Source organism: Medicago sativa, chromosome 5 (assembly GCF_051527215.1).
Source record: "Medicago sativa cultivar Bolivia chromosome 5, Bolivia_mono, whole genome shotgun sequence".
Lineage (NCBI taxonomy): Eukaryota > Viridiplantae > Streptophyta > Magnoliopsida > Fabales > Fabaceae > Medicago > Medicago sativa.
The window spans coordinates 29012292-29037672 of NC_140753.1; the positions used below are offsets into that span (position 1 = coordinate 29012292).

The 25381-nt window shown below is 33.7% G+C and overlaps 2 long non-coding RNA genes and 2 pseudogenes across 3 annotated transcripts; 2 read left to right on the forward strand and 2 right to left on the reverse strand.

Annotated features, from left to right (window-relative positions):
- Window positions 1–963: 963 nt before the first annotated feature.
- On the reverse strand, window positions 964–4611 carry LOC146921584 (uncharacterized; annotated as a pseudogene).
- Window positions 4612–5071: 460 nt separating this feature from the next.
- On the forward strand, window positions 5072–5830 carry LOC146921585 (uncharacterized; annotated as a pseudogene).
- A 3230-nt stretch (window positions 5831–9060) lies between these two features.
- LOC146921586 (uncharacterized) lies at window positions 9061–25321 on the reverse strand. Of its 2 annotated transcripts, XR_015010781.1 has the most exons (6): window positions 24747–25321; window positions 24506–24566; window positions 22778–22863; window positions 22513–22573; window positions 22218–22289; window positions 9061–9237 (listed from the first exon to the last, which is right to left on the reverse strand). It is a non-coding gene; the product is annotated as an uncharacterized LOC146921586 (long non-coding RNA). The 2 variants fall into 2 exon arrangements; XR_015010780.1 differs by lacking the exon at window positions 22778–22863 and having other exon boundaries at window positions 24747–25202.
- Window positions 14164–16158, forward strand: LOC146921587 (uncharacterized). Its single transcript, XR_015010779.1, has 2 exons — window positions 14164–14342; window positions 15704–16158. It is a non-coding gene; the product is annotated as an uncharacterized LOC146921587 (long non-coding RNA).
- Window positions 25322–25381: the final 60 nt, after the last annotated feature.

Sequence of the window (25381 nt, forward strand, 5' to 3'; positions counted from 1 at the left end):
CAGGAGCAGCTTACTTCAGGAGCGGTATTTCTTCAGGAGCAGCTTGACTTCAGGAGCGCTTTGCCTTCAGAATCATCTAAGCTTCATTTTCTTTTGCTCTTTATTTGCTCATTCAGAACCAATGATGATGTAACTTTATAATTATGGTCCTGTACACTTGAACAAATATTAGCTAGTCCAATTTACAATTTTTAATACCTTGTTATCATCAAAACTCTTTAAGGTTCATTGTTAAACACATTTTGTTCCAACAAAAACATGAATGCCGGGTGAATTGTTTGAGTCCTGTTGTTTGGCTAGTTTGAATTTATCCCATTTCAGAGGTAAGACAATTGTTGTAGTTGGAATGCACATTCCAACTACAACAATTGTCTTACTCTGGATGGGGCAATTCAAACTTGTTAATCGGCATGACTCCAACATACGATAAGCCTCTTGAATGCTGATATTCAAGTGTCAAGGAATGGACCTCATTCTTTTGGCACTTGGATACCATCATTCAAGATGTTGATCGTATGCTGGAGTCCTGCTGCTTAGCAAGTTTGAATTTTCCCCATTCAAGGTAAGATAATTGTTGCAGTTGAAAGGTACATTCCGGAATGTAATGTGATAATTATTTTATTTATTCACTTTTCGAATTTATTTATTCATTACGCAATTTTAATTATTTGAATTCACGTTAGATTTAATTAGTTTTTATTCTAATACGCAATTATTCAAAACGCGACTTTAATCAAAATTATTCAAAACACGATTTTTATCCAAAGCACCACGAAAATGTAGTCTAATGTACCAAAATGAGCACGACATATAAAAAAACATAAAAAAAAAACCCAACACAAGTAGGCATTACAAGCCACTACACATCTTCCTCGTCACACAAGTTAATCGGGTTGCCCGCTACAGTCCCTGGGGCACCTTCTTTTGGTTGAGGACTTAAATAGCATGTCCTCCCGCTCCTCCTCAACCTCGAGTGATTGTACACCGGCACCTTCGAACCCTTCTTTTTTGGGAACCATCACAAACAATTCTGTGCCATGCCATAGGCGATTTTTCTTTGTTCTTCTCATCACCCTGAACATTACCCTGATTCTGATTCTGAGACATATCTACATTAAAAAAAATGGAGATCAAAACCTAAACTAAACAACAATGCCATAAAATCGTAAAATCAAAAACTAAACCTAAACCTAAACTATCATCAAAACCTACACCTAAACCTAAACAATTCTAACAATTCTACAACAATTCATCAAAACCTAAACCTAACAATTCTAACAATTCTAACTTAAACAGTCCTAAAATCATAAACCTAACAATTCTAACAATTTTAACAATTCTACAACAAATATTCAAAACAATAAAACCTAAACATAAATCTAACATATCATAAAATCATAAAATCAATAAAACCTATATAATCGAAATTGAACAAAAGAAAACAAACAATTCATCAACAAAACATCAATGCAATAAGATTTAAACAACATACTTGTTTTTGTGATTGAAATTGGCTTGCAATGGCTGAAAATCGCACCTTGGAGAATCAAAAACGTAACAATGGAGGTTTGGAAACTCCTATGCTAGTTCTGTTCTTATAACAAAACTTCGGTAGTTAACTACCGAGGTTTTCCTCGGCAGTTAATTGCAGTCGGATCCAGTAAACTTCAACAGTTAACTGCTGAGGGGCATTTGGGTAAATTACTCGTGTTTCTCTACCAAACCAAATGTGTCAACAATTTTCCTGGTATTTTTGCGGTACCTTTTGTTGTTGTGGTTATGCACTCTATAAATGAGGTTTGTTGGGTGTAGTCAAGTTTCCATATTAAGGTTTTATCCCTTTCATATTGCTTATGTAGCTTTAATCTACTTTTAAAAGGGGACTGCACAACAACTATTCGATGAAAGGCCACTCAAAACATGTTTGAGTTTGGAAAGATTATCTTTGCACTTAACCAAGATGATGACAATTCTTTTGTAACCAGACACCATTACAACCCTCAAAACACCAAAGTGATTCATGCTTTAATGCTTTCAAACTGATATGCTTATATGAATGCCTGATTTGATCTAAGGGTTAGCATAATTGTCGGATGTGAATTCAAGTCCACATATGTTCTTCATTTTCATAATTTACTTATAAAGAAGTGTGTTAGGTGATTCAATATTAACTTGTTATTCACTTGGAATGTGTGAAATCAAATTTGTGTTTTGGACATAGTTCACATTCATGGTTTTATTCCAGATTAGTGGTAAACATAAGACTTGCCCCGTACAATTCACTATTTAACATTGCATTATCAATCTTCTATTTCAAAAATGATTGATTCACTATAAACCTTCTGAGTCCATTCTCGCATTCAATCAATTTTTAAAGGGTGAAAATATCTTTTTGAGGACAAACAAAGCTCTAAGTTGGGGAGAGTTGATAAGTGTGGAATTATTGTTATTTCCCATAGCACTTATCGACTTGTTTAACAAGTAAATACCCCCCAATTATATATAAATATCATTTATATATAAAATATGTCAGGAAGCTATTACGTCCGTTTCCAAAACCTTTTTGTAGGTTTTGGTCGTGACTACATCAATATAGAATAAAGTGAGGTAAACACATGCACATGAGGTCAAGCCAGAGCATTACAAAGACATCTTGGGATAAGCCCAATTTTCTAGGAGAGCTTAGCGACGTGAAAGCGAGCCAAAACATAGAGTTCCATAAGGGGAAGAATGCATAATGGCCTTGAAGATGCCTGAAGTAAGCATATTGGACAGTAGAATCCATAATTAATAAAATCCCCAACCTGAGTCAGAAATAACAAACCAATTTCCGTGAACAAATTTTAAATATAGGAAGAGATCTTTCAAAAAAAATTCTAAGGAAAATATAAAGAACAAAATAAATTTCAGAAATAGAAAAAGATAAGAGATTGAAATTATATATACTCGGTGATGGAGTATGGCTGATAAGCAGTGATAGCGGCAGGAAAGACGCTTGGATCGACGAATAGAGAAAGAGGTGAAGTTTTGAGAAATATACAGGGAGGGTTTGTGAGTGTGTGAGTGAAGAGGTTGAGGGTTTGTTCAGATCAAGGGTTGGTCTGTGTGTGTGTGTGTGGGGGGGGGGGGGGGGGTAAATTGCAAATTTTGAGGGTTTGTGAAAAATTTAGGAAAAAATATACAAGTTAAGGACTAAATTGGTCTATTAAATTTCAGTCCATGTGTCCTTTATAGAAGATTACGTTTTGACTCTAAAAGCATCAGTTGGGCTCAATACACTAGTTGATGGAGTAAAAATTAGTAAAGGGAAACATTTCTATGAGATTTCCAAGTCCACAATAATGAAATGAAAGACTGCATGGTTTGAGATTTCTAAGGCCCAAACATACTAATATTTTTTTGGTAACCTGTAACCATGGTGCCAGAGATATTAAAACACAGCATATATAAATATATATATATATATATATATATATATATATATATATATATATATATATATATATATATATATATATATATATATATATATATATTGAAAGATAGTAGCACGAAATCAAAATAAGCCAATAAAAACATAAAGTGATTAATTTCATTATCGTTGTATTTCCTTTTTGGATTCGAGAAAAAGAAGTGAAGGAATGAAGGTTGTTAGACACATTTGTCTCATCAGCAAATCTACATTGTCCAATCCTTGATAAACTCATCCGAGAACATAGGAGTCTGCTCAGAACAAGGTGGTAATAGCTCATTGAAATAAGAATTTAATATATGTGAGAAATCTGAGTTCAAAAATTCAGATAAGTAGACATCATGATCCCCCATGTTAATATCAAATAACAAATTAGTGAATAGTTCCCTTTCAGCATCCGAAAATGACAAAAATTCATTAACATGCTCTATTTTGTTGTTACTCAAGGAATCATTATACCCACCATTAACATGCATTGTTGGTTTTGCTTTTGTCTTTGTCTCAACTCTGTTTTGCAAATTATGCCTTATTCATGAGTTATGGCGTGAGTTCATGAATAGTACCTTAGAGCACTTTTTAGCTTTTGGACGGACAACATATGAGTTTGGCAGTATTGGCTTAGGATTGTTCTCAATGATATTTGCATTATTTGGATAAGAATTGTTGGTATTTTGCTGTTGAAAATATGTGTTTGACAGTACTGGCTTATGGTTGTTGTTTTCATTTTTTTGAGAAGAATTGTTGGTATCTTGCTGTTGAAGATCTGTGTTTTGCAATACTGACTTAAGATTGTTGTTTGCATTTTTTGAAGAAGAATCGTTGGTATTTTGTTGTTGAAGATCTGTGTTTGGTAGTACTGGCTTATGATTGTTGTTTGCATTTTTTGGAGAAGAATTGTTGGTATTTTGATGTTGAAGATATGTGTTTGGCAATACTGGCTTAGGATTGTTGGTATTTTACTATTGAAGATCTTTGTTTGACAGTACTAGCTTAAGATTGTTGTTTGTATTTTTTGGAGAAGCACTGTTAGTATTTAGCTGTTGAAAATTTGTGTTTAGCAGTACTGACTTAGGATTGTTGTTTGCATTTATTAGAGAAAAATTGTTGGTATTTTGCTGTTGAAGACCAGTGTTTGGCATTACTGGCTTAGGATTGTTGTGTGCATTTTTTGGAGAAGAATGGTTAGTATTTTGTTGTTGAAAGTTTGTGTTTGGCGGTACTGACTTAGGATTGTTGTTTGCATTTTTTGGAAAAGAATTGTTGTTATTTTGTTGTTGAAGATCTTTAACCTATTTTTTTTTTAATCTGTGTATGACAATAATTCTTGATTTCTTTGTCTTTCGCCCTGGTAGTCTTCCTGCTATTAGAGACCATCTACCATAAATCAAAGGCGGAGCAGTTAGCATAAATTGTTAAATATTAAATAAACTAGTAATATAGTTATCACATTTATTTTTAAAATAAGCAAATGTTAGTATGTTAGTGATTATGTCAGTATGTTACCTGTTTCCTAGTAGTTTTTGAAATTGGATGATGAGATCTTCTTCATCTAAAGATATGTTGCCTCTCTTATTATATGGACTTAGATAATTAAGCCAAATGGTTCTACAACCTTTTCGACATCTTAAACCTGCTTGGGATACACATGTTTACAAAAATATGACTATAATAATATATTAATTTTCTTTTCTCTTGGAAAATGAAATAAAACAAGAATATGAAAAAATATTAGCAACCAAACATAGATATTCAACAACGAAATACCAACAATTCTTCAAAAAATACACATAACAATCTTAAGTCAGCACTGCCAAACATAGATTTTCAACAGCAAAATACTAACAATTCTTCTCCAAAAAGTGCAAACAACAATCCTAAGCCAAAACTGCAAAACTCATGTTGTCCGTCCAAAAGCTAAAAAGTGCTTTAAGGTAACATTCATGAACTAACTCCCTAACTCAGCAACAATGCATAATTTGCAGAACAAAGTTGAGACAGAGACAAAAGCAAAGCCATAAATGCATGTTGATAGTGGGAATAATGATTCAATGAGTAACAACCAAATGGAGCATGATAATGAATTTTTGTCATTATCAGATGCGAAAAGGGAACTATCCTCTAATTTGCTGTTTGATTTTAACATGGGGGATCATGATGTCTGCTTATCTGAATTTCTGAACTCAGACTTCTCACCTATATTCAATCCTTATTTCAATGAGTTATTACCACCTTGTTCTCAGAAGACTCCTATGTTATCAGATGAGTTTCTTAAGAGCTGCTGGACAATGTATATTTGCTGATGAGATAAATGTGTCTAATAACCTTCATTCCTTCGCTTCTTATTCTCAAATCCTTTGAGGAAGAACTAGGATAATGTAATTAGCCACTTTATGTTTTTATTAGCTTATTTTGATGTTTTTAGAGTCAAAACGTAATCTTCTATAAGGGACACATGGACTGATATTTAATAGGCCAATTTAATCTTTAACTTTTATATTTTTTTCCTAAATTTTTCACAAACCCTCCAAATTTGCAATTCCCCCCCCCCCCCCCTCTCTCTCTCTCTCTCTCTCTCTCTCTCTCTCACACACACACACACACGCACACACGCACACACGCACAAACCTTTGATTTGAACAATTCCTCGACCTCTTCACTCACACGCAGAAACCCTTTCTATAGATTTATCAAACCTTCACCTCTTTCTCTATTCGCGGATCCAAGCACCTATGCCTTATGATGTCTCTGCTTGTCAGCCATCCTCCATCACCGAGTATATATAATTTCCATCTCTTATCTTTTTCTATTTCTGAAATTTATCCTGTTTTTTTTTTATATTTTCCTTATAATTTTTTGAAAGATCTCTTCCTTATGAAAGATCTCTTCCTTATATTTGAAATTTGTTCTTGGAAATTGGTTTGTTCAATTTCTGAATCAGGTTGGGGCTTTAATTTGTTCTGCACTCTACCGTCTAATATTCTTACTTCAATCATATTCAAGGCCATGCATTCTACTTCTTAGGGAACTCTACGTTTTTAGCTAGCCTTGCGCATGTGCATGTGCTAGCCTCACTTATTTGACCTCTTGCGTATGTGCTAGCCTCACTTTATTCCATATTGATGTAGTCACAACCAAAACCTACAAAAAAGGTTTGGAAACAGACGTAATAGCTTCCTGGCATAGTTTTAATATATAAATTATATTTATATATAATTAGGGGGTATTTATATCGAGTTAACTTGTAAAACAAGTAGATAAGTGTTAAGGGAAATAACAATAATTTGACACTTATCAACTCTACCCAACTTAGAACTTTGTATGTCCTAAAACAAAAGTCCTTAAAAAAATATTTTCACCCTTTAGAAATTGATTGAACGCGAGAATGGATTTAAAAGGTTTATAGTGCATCAATCATTTTTGAAAGAGACGATTGATAATGTAATATTACATAGTGAATTGTACGGGGCAAGTCTTACGTTTACCACTAATCTGGAATCAAACCTTGAATGTGAACTATGTCCAAAACACAAATTTGATTTCACACATTGCAAGTCAATAACATAGTTAATATTGAATCACCTGACACACTTCTTTATAAGTAAATTATGAAAATGAAGAACATATGTGGATTTGAACTCACATCCGACAATTATGCTAACATTTAGATCAAGTCAGACATTCATTATATCACTTTGAAAGCATTAAAGCATATATCACTTTGTTCTTTTGAGGGTTGTAATGGTGTCTGGTTACAAAAGAGTTGTCATCTGTATAGGCATTTTAATCAAAGTGGCCTTCGTATAGAGGGTGATATATATTTGATATTTACAAGAAACGTATTACTTACAATCATAAATCTCCTCTTTTACAAACCCTTGGTGCCGTATCATAGGTTTTCACCTCTACACCCCACAATTCATTTAACTCTTATATTAAAGGTTCTAAAAAAAATTAATGTTCGTTCCTGGCCTTTAGGTGCAAGTTAGCAACTCATATTCCATAATGATCAATGAAGCTAATTTTGTCAATAAAGAAAAAAAAAATTAATGGCTCAAGCAAATTCAATTTCCTAATTATTTGTAAATGATACAAATAAATTCAAATTCTAAAGTTTTTTTTAAGAACAAATTCTAAAGTTATTAGTGTCCATCAGTTAATATATATATTAAATAATAAATATATGGTGGTATCATATTGTCACGTATATGAAATCCCATAAAATCTCTATGCTAATATACTACTCTATATGTCTCATAATAGGTGTTCTATTTGAGTTTTACACGGTTATTAAGGAAATGATTAAAAATCTTGATTTTAATGGTGAAATATGTATCATCTACTAAAACACCCTTATTAATAATGGTTAGTAAAATATTTATAGACGATTGAAATGCAATAAACAAGGGTATATTAGTGGAAAAAAGTAATAAATATTGTATTGATATTGTAAAATTAACAAATAATTTGAGACAAAAAAGTTAAAAAGAGGACACCTATTGTGAAACAGAGGGAGTATTTAAGTAAAAGCAATATACTAATCATATACACGTTTGTATTAGAGAAATGATATTTGTATAACAACTTTATGACAACTCTCTCTCATACTCTTTGTATTATTGACAAGAGGAGGTATGTTATATGAACAACCATTTGTGGGACAAATTATTTGACAACCAAAATATACAAAGAAAAGTAGGTATTGACACAAATATCAAAGCAAAAGAGAGAGAAAGTAAAAACACAATGTGAGTATGAGAGAGAAAGTTGTTACAAAAGTTATAACAAAATGGTTGTACAAATATCATTTCTCTGTTAACAAAGATCCACTATAAAACAACACTTCCAAGAAACAACTCCTTGTCAGTTTATCCACTGTTAAATAATCAACCTTGTCAGTTTGCATTTTTCAGTGATCAAAGCCAATAATTATGCGCGCGTTTTCAGTTTGCATTATTTCAGGGAAGTTGAGTATGATCATCTTGAGAGTGTTGAGCATATGATGTCGTAGAATTAGCCGAAGTTAAGTTAAAGTGTATATGATTGGTATTTGCTATCATTGGTTAAATTTCTGTCTTTTTTAACTGTTTTCTAGTTTCCTATGACGTTCAGATTCTAAAATAAAAAACACAATAAATAGCTCTGGATTTTAAAATTCAAGCATCGGTATTTCGGAAAACCTGAGGGGTGCGTGAGAGGTGTTAGGGAGGAGGGTAAGATTTCAGCTAAGTATTGGGAAGAAGTCACATCCATTGTAGCAAGCAAAAAACATGGCAGATAGTTGTATAAACCAATATTTCAAACACATCAATCAAAATAAATCTCTTTTACAGCAATTTATTTTAATTTTGTTTTCCTTAGCTTAGTTAACTTATAGTGTAACTCATTTAACACACTTTAAAGTACTAAAGAAATCCTTAGTTGAAGAACAAAGTTCAATCCGATGCAATCAGCAGAAGAAAAAGGAATTATTATTGATAAACACTAGTCTATTATCCTACTTAATTGAATTCACTACAAAATTATAAGCTAATCAAATCATTTATAATTTTGCCCCTAAAAAAAATTCATTTATAATTTTAAACTTCAAATTTTTTAGATTATACACCGTTCAATTTATTTTAGAAACCAATTTAATTGGTCTGTAATAGTCAACTGTACTACATGAGCGTAAAAAAAATTAATAGATTTCCCCAACATTGTTCATAATCATATCCACCAAGAAACGAAATATCAAATGAAATTGTCAAGTGCTCCCTTTGTCTCATCTGCATATTAAAATTAAATCAGAAAGTAAGTTTAAGTAAATTAAAATTCTATTTGATGCTAAATCAATCAAACTTTGAAACATGTTCTACATATTTCTGTGTAGATGAACGTGATTTAAAGGAGGATATAACATAGACCAACAAGTCAGTAACCACAAGCAGCGAAATGGCTAATCATTAGACTAATGTGAGTTATTGAATACTGAAAACTTGTGCATGGTATTAAGTATGTATCTCTACGCAATCAATCAACAAAACTCATGATAGCTTTGGTTAAGAGGAGGTGTATTTAGAGATACCGGACCCGCAATCATGACGATGCTAAAGTGAAGGGATACCATTACTATCCGTTAACAATAAGATTAACAAAATTGTTACTATATATTAATAACAGGAGATTAGTTTTAAATTCGTTTGTTATGCTAGGAGTAATAATAGGGAAATTAGTTTCATATCCTTGTATATAAATAACTCTTTGAGACTTTCAAAGGTATCAAGAAATAATAAGAATTTAGTGAGTAAAATTTGGAGTTTGGCATTGACTCGAATAGTGCACTTTACTTTATCGTATCGACTGGTGCGTTCATCAAATTCATCATGCGTAACGAAGATATTGTTGAAGCACTTCGAGCCATGGAAGAAAGCTTAAAACAACACTATCGACACACGCCTCATCAAGTTATCTGAAAACAATAACAGACGACCACTACCACCAGCTGACATCACCGTTGTCATGAAGACACTTCGCCTCAATGTTCCCCGTTTCGATGGGAAAGGAGTCGAAAATTGGATTTACAAAATCAACAAGCTTTTCACCCTCCACCAGTTAGCACCTGACACTCGCCTCACCATGGTGTCGTTCCATCTAGACGGCGAAGCTTCTTCATGGTTCCAATGGATGGAATAAAGAGGAGGAATCAACAGTTGGGATGATTTCCTCCACGAAGTGCATAAACGTTTTGGCTATTCCGTGGATGAAGATCCATTAGGGCGTGTTTCTAAGTTGATCCAACGAGACATGGTAGCATGATTCCGATCAGAATTTGAAGAGTTGATGACGCGTACCAGCGACATTAATGACGACATGTTCCTGAATTTCTTTATTTGGGGATTGAAACTTGAGATCCGTCGTGAGCTGCTCCTCTCCCTGCTTGCGAATTTAGCTAATGCCATGGACCGTACACAATTGTACGAGGATAGAAACTAGGACCTTCGTGGAAGATTCTGCCGCGAGAGCCCCACGCCTTCCTAACACGTCCCAACAACCACCTTATAAATCCCCGAAAAGTATGGTGTCAATTCCGGTAACCAATAACCATGTTCTGCTGCAATCGGTACCAGCAGGGAAATCACAACAACCAATCAAGTGGTTCTCACCAACTGAATGGCGTGAAAAGCGTGACCAAGGTCTGTGCTTCAGCTGTGATGAAAAATTTCATTCTAATCACCACTGAAAAATAGAATGATGGTGATGTGCAATCACGAAGAGGAACAAGAAGCAACAGAACTCAAAATCTGTCAGATAATATCGAAGAGGAAGAATTGGAGGTAAGCTTGAATATTTTCTCTAATTCTGTTAATCCACACATTTTTCGCAATCTCAGCTAAAATGGAAAAGAAATTGTTAGAAGTTCTCATTGAAAGCAATAACAATTTTATTCGAGAGGAATTGGTTGAGAGAAGTTGGGTCTATCTTGGGTGGATGATCAGAGCTTCAAAGTGTATATGGGAAATGGACAATATCTATTATATAACATGAAGTGTACTGATGTGAGGTTGGGGCTCCAAGGTCATGTGTTTATTGTAGATTTGTATCTCCTTCCAATATGGGGGTTTGACATAATACTGGGCATGCAGTGGCTGAGAAATTTGGGCCCCTGTATTCATGATCATGATGCTTTAACAATGGAATTCCAATGGGAGGGAAGGAATGTTAAGCATGCAGGAAATGCTGATATGGCCACCATTAAACAAGCAATGTTTACACATTCTAAGTTTATGATTGAGGAAAGAGTTGTTAGTTGCCTCAACAAGATGTTATCTATACCAATTGAAGATTTCTCTGACGTTAAGGACAAAGTCAATTTTGAGGAGCGGAGTAGTGATAGCTTTGGTCAAGAGGAGGTGTTGTTAGATACCAGAACCGTGATCGTGATGATGCTAAAGTGAAGGGATTACATTACTATCCGGTAACAATAAGATTAGCGAAATTGTTACTATCCATTAATAATTAGAGATTGGTTTTAAATTCATTTGTTATGCTAGGAGTAATAATAGGTAATTTAGTTTCATATCCTTGTATATAAATAACTCCTTAAGACTTTGAAAGGTATCAAGAAATAATAAGAATTTAGTGAGTAAAATTTAGACTTTGACATCGACTAGAAGAGTGCACTTTACTTTATCGTATCAACTCAGCTCAAGATTCAAGTGGATCCATGAGTCAAGTGCAAAAATAAGCACAAACTTTGTAAACATATCGGCAGCACCACAAGGCAGCTGATGATAATATCGTTATACGTTTCTGCGTATCATCGACATCCATAAATAAAAAAAGCTAACTAATGATAAAATCTGCAGTCATGTCATCAAGTTGCTCAACCAATGAAATTCACATAGTATCAAATATTGTTTCTTCAGTTGCAATGCCGTTTCCTTTTACCCACCTCTTCAAAATGAAGCCAAAATATGTGTATTTAGATGTCTTAAGTGTTTCCCCAGTAAGAAAAGAGAAAATATCCAAGTTGCAATCGAAAAGGTGAAAGCAAAATAAATGAAATATGATTCTCAAATATTAAAGGCTAGTAAAAAAGAAAGAAAGAAAGTTTATATCCAGTAAATAAGAGGTAGAAGTGTTGACCCCATTACCTCTTTGTTGAGCCGTGAGCTTGGTATGAGCCTACTTGTATTGTAACCAGGGCCGGACCTTGGGGCTGCAAAGAGCTCAATGAAGTTGGGCCTCCCTAAGCTATGGGCCTAAAAAAATGTATATCTCAGTAGTACTACTAAGTACCAGTCCACTAACAAAAAATTCTTATGAGAACTCTGATACATATCACCCGTGTTTCTTTCCTTGTTCTCTTTCTCTCTTCTGATACTCATACGACGTGTTACATCACCACCACTCCTCCATTGGACTTCCCTTTTCTTCTTCCCCAATTCGATATCCGACCAGGCTACCACATATTCACAACACAGATTCAATGGATAACAGAGATTCTCTGGCTCTCTTCAATAGATAACACATATTCTTCGACTTTCCTCATGTATACGGTAGGGATTTTCACCTTCGGGTGTACCGCATATATACGACATTTTGTATTTATCTTTAAAAAAATTTAAATAGAACATTGTTCTTTAAAAAAATACGTTTTTATTTTATTACAGGCCTCTTTTCACTTACAGAGCCAAAGCCTCCGGATTCGTAGGTACGACCCTGATTGTAACTGCCCCATTTTCCTTTATTTCCACCATCTAATTATGATGATAACTAAAAAGAAACAAACTACACTTGAAATTCACATAAACAACATGCACTACACCATTTGTTGTCTTTGGCAACACTTTTTTAGGGGACATGTAAAAATTGTCCCCTAAAAGTCTCTAAGGGAACGATTTATGACTGTTGTCAAAAATATTTTTGCAACCCCTGATAAACGTCCCCTAAAATACTTTTGGGGACGATTTTGGAGCGTTACATTATTATTTCTTTGCTGGCAACCATTAATTGTCCCCTTAGATACTTTTGGGGACGATTTTGGAGCGTCACACTATTATTTATTTGGTGACAACCAATAGTTGTCCCCTTAGATACTTTTGGGGACAATTTTAGATTGTTGCATAAAAATTTCACCAACATCAAATTGCATAAAAAAAAAAAATTTCCCTTCAATCTGGCCTGGTCAACACACCTTTGACCGCGTTTTAACCAATGACCCAATGGTTGAATCATTGACTCCGTGACCTAGTGTCCTTACCAAGTTGACATCTGGTCCAATTTTTAAAATTATGTATCTAACACATAATAATAACAATAATAATAATAATAATAATAATAATATTAATAATAATAATATAATATAATATTATATTATATAAGAGTATTCTTTCAAAAATATATATAATATAGAGGTATATTTTATGGGTAGAATTAATAAAATTTGATAAAAAAAATTAATAAAACAAATTTTTTTGGTAGACAGAAATTGACGTTGGTGTCAGTGCCGGTGACGGAGAAGGAAAGTGTTTTGGTAGAGACACGGTTGGTGTTTGAACCGGTGAAGGTGTTGATTAAATTTGAACCAGTTGAACCAGTGGTGATGATGAGGAGGAGTGAACCGGGGCATGTCTGAACCAGGTAGTCGTGAGAGACGTAGCGGCGGTGAATTAAAAGAGTAGGAGAAGAAAAATCAGAAGATGAAGAAACAATGGAATGTTGATTTTATTTTTTAAAATCTCAACTGTTGATTTTTAAGTCGCCACGTGTCACGCAAATGTGAAGGGACCCGCAAAACTGGAGCAAATTTGCACTGGAGCGGATCTGAACTCCATGATATCATCCCATATTTTCCAACTTTTGATACCCCATTTTCCTAAATTAATTTTTCCGTCTCCTATTTTCCTAAAAACTAATAACACGATAAAAAGAGCGGACAAACGTAGACGAATAGTATAACAATAATTAATATTATTAATAAACATTCCTTCAAAAAAAAATATTATTAATAAACATAGACATTAGACTATTGTAAAAAAAACCTTAGACATTATCATTATATTTTTGACGCAAAACATAAACATTATATAGTTTTTTTTTAAGGAACATTATATAGTTTTTTGATAGTTATCTATAATATAATATTATAATATTATAATACATATTGGTACAATTATTAAAAGATAAGAAAATCACTTCAGATCTATCAAAATGAAAATCACGTACAGAACACAAGAAACTCAGTTCCATGTCTTTCTATGAAGCGAGGCTCAATCCCCTTCAGGTTCACGCCCAACTGCCTTCAATTTCTCTCTTTGCGCCTCATATCCCTTCAATTTCACGTCCGCCTTAAATCCATTCTGATTTCCTAATTCCTTCGAATATCAGGGTATGCTCAACATCTCACAATCTTTTTGATTCTTAGTGTCTTAGATTTATAAATTGGTGTTATGTTTTAAATGGGTTGTACGTTTGAATCGTTTTTTCACTCTTAGCCTCTTAGATTAGCAAGCTGATGTTATGTTTTTAATAGTAATTGGTGAAGTAATCTTAGCCTCTTAGATCTGTAAAAAGGTGTATTTAGAGTTTCAGACCTTAATTAACATTCTATTCATAAGGGTTATGGTGATTTCTTGAAACCTCTTTTAGCTTTTAAGTGGATTTTCTGCTTTGGTGTAATGTAGTCCATGTTTGGTTTCACGGCCACCAACAACAAACACACGTTTGCAGCCATCTACCGTGATTTGACTGAGATTGAGGTTGTTTGGATCTCAGCTATGGAATTGATTCTGAATCTTGAAATCGATTCTAACTAAAGCAGCATTTTGTAGCTTTTATGTTTCCTTGAAATCAATTATTGGATGTTGTTGTTATATGTTGAATGGATTTCATTTACTAATTTGATGCTGCCCTTATTTCATCTAATTCATGTTATATAGAGACACTCATCTTAAACACCCTTGAACTTGTTTTCTAAATGGATAATGTAATTTATTTGTCCATTGGTTGATGTAATTTATTTGTCCACACATGCTCTTAAACAAAGTACTTTCGAGTAGCAACACTACTTTCCACAAAGCATTTAGCTTCAAGTTAATTAGCTTCTTTCAACAAACAGTAGCAACTCTGTTTTCAACATGCTCTATGTTTGCGGTATTTGCATCGTTTTTGCATTTTTGCTTCTTTGAGTTGGTATGTTCTTTCGACGTATCGAGAGTTGATGCTTTCTTGCTTCTCTGCATTGTTGAGTTCAGGTATTGCTTTTTCACTAATTCTTTTAATAGAGATTTTGGTTCCTACTAAATTCATGTCCATTTCAATAAGATTATCTAGGCATTAAATTGTTGAAAGTGCAGGATTTTTTATTAATTATGTCTTAATGAAATTATTTGACAGTGTTTTGTTTTCTACCTCTGTTTATATATGTACTTTTTAAGGATAAAAAATCCAAGGAGTAGAATATAAGTGTGCTTAGTCTACTGAGATGTTGGATGACATGATTTTGCATAAAACGGTAGCTCAATTTCTTAACAAGGCATTGAAATAAAGTTTCTTAAGAATTAGTTAGTTTTATCATGAAATGACTTGACTCTAATTCTATAATTTAATAGTTTTGGCATATTGAATAACTAGGCTCCATGACAGGTACATACCGACAGGGTGACATAAGTATATGTCAAATTTTGATTCATTTGATTCCACTAAACATATGTACGCGAATTTTTCTTATCTGATTCCTTTGTTGTGCAGGAAGTAAGTAAGGCAAGATTTGTTGACGTGTTTGTGTTGCAAACTTCAGTGCAGTTGGTGTGTTGCTTGTTGATGGCAGCTATGGTTTTCCTTGTACTAAGTTGTTGGTTTCGGTTGGTAGCTTAATTGTTATGATGCTGATGTGTGGCTGGTGTGTCCGTTTAACTTGCTCTGGTGCCTCCAAGTCCTACTGATGTGTTATTGTTCTTTGATCTATTTTATCCAAGCCTGAAAGTTTTAGTATATAGAAGTGTTAGGTTTTTGCTTTTGGAGTTTTAGTCTTTTTTTTAGAAGTTTAATTTGTATATGGTATAATGGTTTCTCAGTTGTACTTAGCATGTGTTGGGTTTGTAACTTTTGTACTAATTTTTGTCCGTCTTGAGCTTGGATTAATATCAATCAAATTTATTTGCCGACAAAAAAAAGTCTATAAATTGGTATTTGTATGGTATAAATTATAGAAATGAGAATGATCCAATTTTTTTATCAAATTTTATCAATTTTAACGTATGACCTACAGTGTAATTTTTATTTTATTTATATTAGTTAAGGCAACGTTTATGAACTGTTGTCAAGTATGGCAACAGCCGAGAATCGTTGCCTTAGGTGACATTGAAAATCGTCCCCTTTTCCTAGGGCTTAGGCGACGTTTTGAAATAGTGTGCTCAAAGATCATGAAAAAACGTCCCCATAGACTATAGGCGACGCTCGTATAGGAGACCCCTGGAAAACGTCCCCTATACCTTTAGGCAACGTTTTTCATAGTTCTGGCAACATTTTTCGATTGTTGTTATAAAGGATAAATGGTGTAGTGATGGAGGCATGAAGAAGTCTTGGAAACCTTGTATGAGATTGGTGTTAAGTATTTCAACTAGGAAATAAGAAAAGCATAAAACTTCAACTTCACATGTTGTTAAGTGGGAATATGAAGTTCTTGAAGCAAAGATTGTATCCAGAGAATTTCTGCAGAGGCTTGAGCGAGACTTCTATATTCTACTTCAGCACTTGACCTTACAACTAATGTTTATTTCTTGGCCCATCATGAAATAAGATTGGGTCCCAGATATATACAAGAACCTGAGGTGCTTCTTCTATCATCTAGAGCCAAACTTTGACAGTTTAGAGTTGGATGCCATAAGAGAGGCCAAACGAGAAGATCTTTGATATATTTTGTTTGAGAGAGATGAAGAAATCCATTGGGAAAAACCTAGTTCAAGTGAAATGATTTGACGGTAAAAAGAAATACTTTGGTCCAGTGAAAATTCTTTGACCATAAGTGCATTTCCTACTTTAATTTTTCCAAAGCCAGTCCATCTTTGGTATTTGTCAAACTTAGTAAATTTCTCATAATAGAAAAGCAGTATATGCTACATCTTCTTATTGCGGATAAATCTTTTCACTCGAACGAGGTTCTTCCTAAATATATACAAGTTCAGGCTTCAATTATAGAATATTATATTTTGACTTGAAAAACTTTAGTTGGGAACATAGCACTTGTTGAGGTATTAGGAATTGCTAAAGGGAAACAATATCTTACAATCCTCTCAGTTGATTGGGTAAAGTTCACTCAAGCCGTTCTGGTTCGCATAGAAATACTTGTGGGAAAATCGTATACAATATACACACCTTCAGAAATAATAAGCTTTCTAACATATGACTTCATATTAAGTAAAATTGAAGCTGGTGATCTCTTTTGGGAAGCCGCTTGGCCTTGTTTACTTGAAACCCAAATTGATTAGGTGCTCAAGTTTTACTTGATATGAAGTCACCTGATAGAGCGCCTATGATTTCTGAAGGTGTAAGCATTATACATGTTTTTCCCACCGGTATTTCTAGGCTAATTGGAAAGACTCGAGTAGATTTTACAAAATCAACAGAGAGGATTGTAAGATCTCTTTGTACTTTACCAATCATACTCCCTCAACAAGTGCTTTGAGCCCAAGCGCTTTTAGAGTCAAAACATTATCTTCTAGAAGTGACACCTAGATTGAAATTGAATAGGTTGTTTAGTCCTTGATGTTAATACATTTGGTGAAACCTCGTTTAAGTGAAAAAATTATCCGCAATAAGAAGATGGAGGATATACTGTCATTCTATTATGAGAAATTTCATAAGTCTGACAAATACCAAAGATGGGTTGGCTGTAGGAAAATGATAGTAGAAAATGACTTTTCTGGCAAAGAATTTTCCCTGGGTCAAGATTTTTCTAATTGGCGAATTATTTTTACACTTGAACGAGGTTCTTCACAAATATATACAAACCAAGGACTAAACCCTTCAATTTCAGTTCAGGCTTCTCTTATAGAAGATTAGGTTCTGACTCTGAAAACTTTAAATGGGCTCAAAGCACTTGTTAAGGGATTGAGAATTGGTAAAGGGAAACAATATCTTAAAGGTCTATCTGTTCATTCTGTAAAATCCACTAAAGCCCTTGAAAATCGCATAGAAATACTTGTGGGAAAATTGTAAACAATCCTGACACCTTCAGGAATAATAAGATGTCCACCATGTCACTTCAGATTAGTAAAACTAAAGCTAGTGATATCTTTTGGGACGCCGCTTGGCCTCGTATACTTGAAACTAAAAACAGATCACTAACTCAAGTTTTACTTTATTTGAAGTCACCTGATAGAGTGCTTATAATTTATGAAGGTGTAAGCATTGCACACACTTTTCCCACCGGTATTTCTGGACGAAGAACAACTTGAGTAAATTTTTCAAAATCAACAGAGAAACTATGATATTTTTTCCTTTACCAATTCCTACTCCCTTAACAAGTGCGTCAGGACGAACTAAAGTTGTTAAAGTCATAAGTGAAGCCTGAACTGAACATGAATATGAAGGTATAGTCCTTGGCTTGTTTAGTTCAAGTGAAATGATTTGTCGGCAAAATGAAAAACCTTGGTCCAGTGAAAATTCTTTTCCATAAATGCATTTCCTGCTTTCATTTTTCTAAAGCCAGTCCATCTCTGGTATTGGTCAGACTTAGTAAATTTCCCATAATAGAATGACAATATATCCTATATCTTCTTATTGCTGATAAATCTTTTTTCTTGAACGAGGTTCTTTCCAAATATATACAAACCAAGAACTAAACTGTCCTCTTCAATGTCAGTTCAGGCTTCACTTATAGAAATTATGTTTTGACTCTAAAAACTTTAGTCGGGCTCTAAGCACTTGTTGAGGGATTAGGAATTGGTAAAGGGAAACAATATCTTACAAACCTCTCAGTTGATTCTGTAAAATCCACTCAAGCCGTTCTGGCTCACATAGAAATACATGTGGATAAATCGTATACAATGCATACACCTTCATAAATAATAAGCTTTCTAGTAGGTGACATCAGATTAAGTAAAATTGAAGCTAGCAATCTCTTTTGGGAAGCCACTTGGCCTCATTTACTTGGAACCCAAAATAGATCAGTAGCTTAAGTTTTACTTGTTTTGAAGTCATCAGATAAAGTGCATATGATTTCTTAAGGTGTAAGCATTGTACACGCTTACCCACTAGTATTTATGTGCAAACAGGAACAACTTGAGTAGATTTTACAAAATCAACATAGAGGCTAGTAAGATCTTGTTTCGCTTTACAGATTCCTACTCCCTCAACGAGTGCTTTGAGCCCAGTTGAAACTTTTAGGGTTAAAACACAATATTTAGAAGTGACACCTAGACTGAAGTTGAAAAGGTTGTTTATTCCTTGGCTTATATATATTTGGGAAGAACCTCGTTCAAGTAAAAAGATTTGTCCGCAATAAGAAGACGGAGGATATATTGTCATTCTATTATGGGAAATATTATAAGTCCGACAAATATCAGAGAAAGGCTGGTTGTAGGAAAATGAAAGTAGAAAATGTATATCCAGGCAAAGAATTTTCACGGGATCTTAGGTGCAAGTTAGCAACTCATTCCATAATGAACAATGAAGATAATTTCGTCAATAGAAGAAATATACTGATAAATCCAAATTCTAAAGTTTTTTTTAAGAACAAATTCTAAAGTTATTGGTGTCCATCGGTTAATATTAATTATGGTAGTATCATATTGTCATGTATATGAAATCCCATACAATATCTACATTTATGTCTATGCTACTATTTAAGTAAAGGAAAATGCTATTTATCTAGAAAAATAGCATCAAGAATTTTTCAAGACACATGTGGCAAGTTTTAATTGCATGATTTATTTGTCAACTTCCTATTTTTCAGCCACACCTCCTTGAATTGTGGCAAATAGTGCATTGTGATTGGTTGCTTTTTATTCTTGAAGAATTCTTGATGTTTTTTTTCTAGAGATATAGCATTGCTCGTAAAGTAAAAGCAATATACTCATCATATGCTCGTTTGTATTATTACCAAAGATTCACTCTAAAATAACATATCCTAGAAACAACCTTGGTCATCCTCATTGGTTGATCCACCGTCAAATCATAATCAACGGTTTGTTTTAACATGTACTCTCAGATTAAGAATCATGACACTTTTCGTTTAGTATGTGTCTTCACCAATGCTCCTTGATCATCACTTATCAACTCGATTATATTTTACCTTTTAATTGTCTTAACCACCTTCATGTTATTTGACTCTGATAAAACGTAAACTAAACACTTGTTACATTGCTTCACGTTGTTATAGAAAGATTTCAGCAGAGCTATCTTTCTTATAACGGATTCCAATTTTTTTTATGGTTATTGGCCATTATAGTGATATCGAACTATGACAAGATCGCCACAATGGATGACAACAATGTTATGTTATTTCGCTGATGTTGATGTGTTCTATGGAGTATTGTTGTGCCTTTAGCCAGAAAATGAGGTAGATAATGACGGCGGTGATACTAAGGAACACGATGAGGACGAAGATTAATCTGATGAGCCAGAATTTGCAGGCGACTAATGCTCGTAGGAATTGTCAGAGAATGCTCGCCGCTACGAACAATACACATCAGATTAATCTTCATCTACGTTACATTCCTTCGCATCGCTTCGGGAATTCTCTACTTTGTTTTACATCCAAAGGTGTTGAAATACTCCATAGAAGACATCAACATCAAATGAATAAACATAACATTGTTGTCATCCAAGGTGGTGATCTCGCTGGAGTTCGACGTCTTTTTTGGGTCAATAACCCAAACGACAAGGTATGGATCTGTTATATATGAGAAAGATAGTTGTCTTCTGAAATCTTCTATAGTAACATGAGCTATGTAACGGTGATGCCGACGTTTTATCACCCATAAATAACGTGAAGGTGATTAAGACAATGTTAAAAGGTGACCGAGTAAAATTGATAAACGAGGATTGAATAGTGTTGGTGAAGACACAGAGTAAACAGAAGGTGTGTTGATAGTAAGTTTGTGAGAAAAAAAATGAGTCCATTATAACTTGGAAGATTACCGTTAAGGTTGACTGTAATTTGACAGTGGATAAACTAAAGACGAAGGCTAAGGTTGTTTCTAGAAAGTGTTATTTTAAGACAGAACTTTGGTAATAATAGAAATGAAATCCTTTTGAGATTTCATAACTACGAAGGATATGATGAATACATTGCTATTATTTAAAAAGAATAGAATATTAGCATAGTGTATGAAATGATATGCGATTTCATATCCATGACAGTAAATGATACAATCATATTTATTATTAACATTTATTGATGGACACTATCAATTTTAGAATTTTGTTTGACTATATTAAATATTAATAAAACAAAAAAGAGTTTGAGCCATTAATTTTTTCTACTGAGGGGATTAGTTTCATTGTTCATTATGGAATGTGAATTTGCTTATGAATGGCTAATTCAGTTGTCGTTGTGTATGAATGAGAAGTGATATCCACAAAGTAGAGCGAACCATTGTGACTTTAGCAAGAGCTACACTTTGTATAACATGTTTGTGTAAGTGATTAATTTATCACTTCAACGGCAAATAGGAGAAGCTAGCTTTTCAAGCTTCTTTAAATCACGGTGAGAAGTGCCTAGGGAAGCGCAAAAGGTCTTCCAGCCGTGATTCCAAACACACCAGTAGTATCATCAAATCACAGTAGTTCACCGTGATTTTTCAATCCCACCGTTCACCTAAACACTCACATTGGTATTTTAAGTTTTTTTTTTTTCTTTCTTTTTTGAATGAACATTTAAGTATATCAATTTACTAGGACTAGTTTGTGTTATTGTGTTATCGCCTCAAATTATGCATCATATTTTTTATTGTGGTCACCTAGAGATTCCCATCCAGGATTCCTAAATTCTACTTCCACTAATAAAAAGGGAAGATAATCCTTATTTTTTTAATGTTAAAACATATGTTGAAACTTTACCAAAGGTAATGGTTAGTAGTGCTGAAGATGGCACTACAAAACTTAGTACTAAAACAAGAGCTATGATACCATGCAAGTTTCCATCCAACAGTTAATGACCACCCACATACATAAAAAAAAATACACCAGAACCCAAATATGAAAAGCTTGCGAAAAAACAATAAATAAGCTAAGAAAAAACACAAGAGCAGTGTCTAACCTCAGGTCCTTCATATTTATATACTGAGAACTTAAGCTTGCTAAAATTTTTGCAGTTAACTGTCTTGGTAACCTGTTTACAAGGAATTTATATAAATTGGTAACCTATTTAGAAGGAATTTATATAAATTGTGAAATTAAGAGTTGTTGAATGTGAAAATGATATTTTATCCATACATCAAATCCATCACGCTATTAACAAAAGTCATTTTCCGTGATCGGACAATTTGGACTCCTGGTATAACAATATTTCAAAATAACCCATGTGAAAAACAAGCATTGAAAATGAAACTCACCATGATTCAACCTACAGTCCTCAAATCCTTTTGCTCAAAGACAAATCTGAATGCGCACTTTCTGCAAATATTCAAATCAGACAAAGATGAGTTAGTAGGAGAACAATTATTTTGTCATAAAAACATACGAAATAAAGAATTACACATGATGTAAGTTCAACATTTAATACCTTTAATTAATTGATTTAAGATCAAAAGCAAACAAATTTTTTAAAAAAAAAGAGAGTGCATGCAACAAATAAAATTGGTTGGTTACGTGAGATACCTAGTGAAGTTGTGGACTACTTTCAAGGAAGAAAATTCAATGAGAAGCTTCTCAAGAAACTCAACATCATGCTTCTATCCATCAATCTTGGTATCGACGATGCAGAACAAAAGCAGATTAGAAATCAATACGTGAAAGTGTGCCTTGATGCCGTTAAAGATGCTGTGTTATAAGATGCCGAGGATCTCTTAGAAATCATCGACATTGAAGTCTCTAGATAATCTTTGTAACGAAACCATTAATAATAAACGAGTTCAGATGCATTACAAATTAAAGGGACTTATACAACCCTACTCAAGACACTATTCAAGTTTGACTACATACAAAGGAAAATAACAGAAGCAAATAACGAAAAAGAAAGTAAAATACAACGAAAATAGAGAATGTTTGGGCTAGACAAGATTTGAGGGTTATTTCCGTTGGCTTGGTTTGATGAGGGTTATGGGTTTGATGAGGGCTTGGTTATGGGCACATTGTCTAGCCCGAACATTCTCTATTTCCGTTGTATTTTACTTTTTGTTTTTTGATTGTGTTATATCCCTTTGTATTGAGCCGGACTTGAAGAGTGTCTTAAGTAGCGTTGCATAAGTCCCTTTATTTTGTAATGCATCTGAACTTGTTTATTATTAATGAACTTATTTTTCTTGAATTTTACCAGTTTAGTAACAAAGATTTAACCAATGGTTCGTCAAAAGTTCAAAGGAGGTGGTTGCTTGCACGGATACTAACAAGGAAGTGTGCGGCAGGAAAGAATGCTTAGGTAGCCACAACAACCTAAGTTTGGGGTAGGGGTACTAGAGAAGAAAAATATCACTTTGTGTTATGTCTTATAAAAAAAAAGCATGATAAAATAAGCCGAATTGTCAATTTTCAGCTAAAAAAAAATGCTTAAAGACAGAAGTTGATCAGTTGTTTCATTAAGTAACAAAATTCTATAGTCCCCTCATATGAATTTGTGATGAATATTGTTTCTATAAACCAGTAGAATGATGCTTAACTCAATTGTTTTTCCAAACCTACTTTCCAAATGATCCAACCTGTGACCTAAGCTTCATTATAACCCAAAAAGTCTTTAAAAGTGTGTGCATATATAATACTGACTTTGATTGATGCTCAGAAATTTTTCAAGTTTTGGTAACATAGTAGTTCTGCATGTCGACTGTGTAATTTTCAATACTGTTGCAAGAAGTTGTGGAATGCATGTGTTGCCAAGCAAGTTAGTTCATCAATTGCGAGAAGCAAGTGTTATTTCATTGTTATTTTTCATATTAAGTTGGTTCCTTAAGGATAATAACAATGCAAGTTTGGAGTTGTGATGACAACCTGCCATCTCTCTTTTGTTAGTAATTTTTATTCATTTTTATGTTGAAACTCATAATCGGGGCCGGATTTATGCTTCCTCATGCTTCATGCTTCCTTTTCCTTTTAGCTTCTGACTCTCATAATTACAACGAGTTTCAACATAAAAATGCATAAAAATGACTAACAAAAAGAGATGACAAAGTGTCATCAATATAGTTAAGAAGTTAACTGTCTTGGTAACCTATTTACAAGGAATATATATAAATTGTGAATTCAATCAACCAACCGTGTTAGATTCCTAAATATGAAAATGATATTTTTCTTCCATACATCGATCCTTCACGCTATTAACCAATGTCATTTTCAAAATTACTAACTATATCATAAGAACCCACGTGAAAAACAAGCATTGAAAATTAAACTCACAATGATTCAACCTACGGTCCTCACATCCTTTTGCTCAAAGCCAAATCTGAATGTGCACTTTCTACAAATTAATGTCAAACAAATATGAGTTAGCAGGAGAACAATTATTTTGTCAGAAAAAATATACAAAATAAAGAATTACACATGATGTAATTGATTTCAGATCAAAAGCAAACAGATTTTATGAAGAAAAAAAAAAGAGTGCATGCCAAAAATAAAATTGGTTGGTTACACGAGATACCTCTAGTTGTTGTGAAGTTGTGGGCTACTTTCACGGAAGAAAATTCAATGAGAAGCTTCTCAAGAAACTCAACATCATGCTTCTATCCATCAATGTTGTTATCGACGATGCAGAAAAAAGCAGATCAGAAATCAACACGTTAAAGATGCTGTGTTAGATGCCGAGGATCTCTTAGAAACCATTCACATTGAAATCTCTAGATGCGATCTTGAAGCTGGATCTCAATATAGTCCTGGCAAGGTATGAAATTTCTTTCATGCTTCTTTCAGTTCATTTGACAAAGAAATTGAATCAAAGATGCTAGAAGTACTTGAAAGTCTAGAATATTTTGCTAGCAAAAAGAGTTTATTCCTCATCACTCGAACTTGAAATCAGACAGAAGAAGGAAGGGGAGCGGCGCTAAGAAAAAGGAGCATTGAGCAAGGGAGGAAGGGGAGCGGCGCTAATGGAGGAGGATTATTATAACATGTTTTCAAATATATAGGGTTAGGTTAATAGATACTCCATCAAACAGGTTCGTTTGTTGGGCCCAACAACAAAATTTGTAGTGTGACTAGGATGGATCTTTTATGTATCAAGCCTTATTTTTATATTATTACAATTTTATTTTGAATTATGAATTTTACAATATTAAA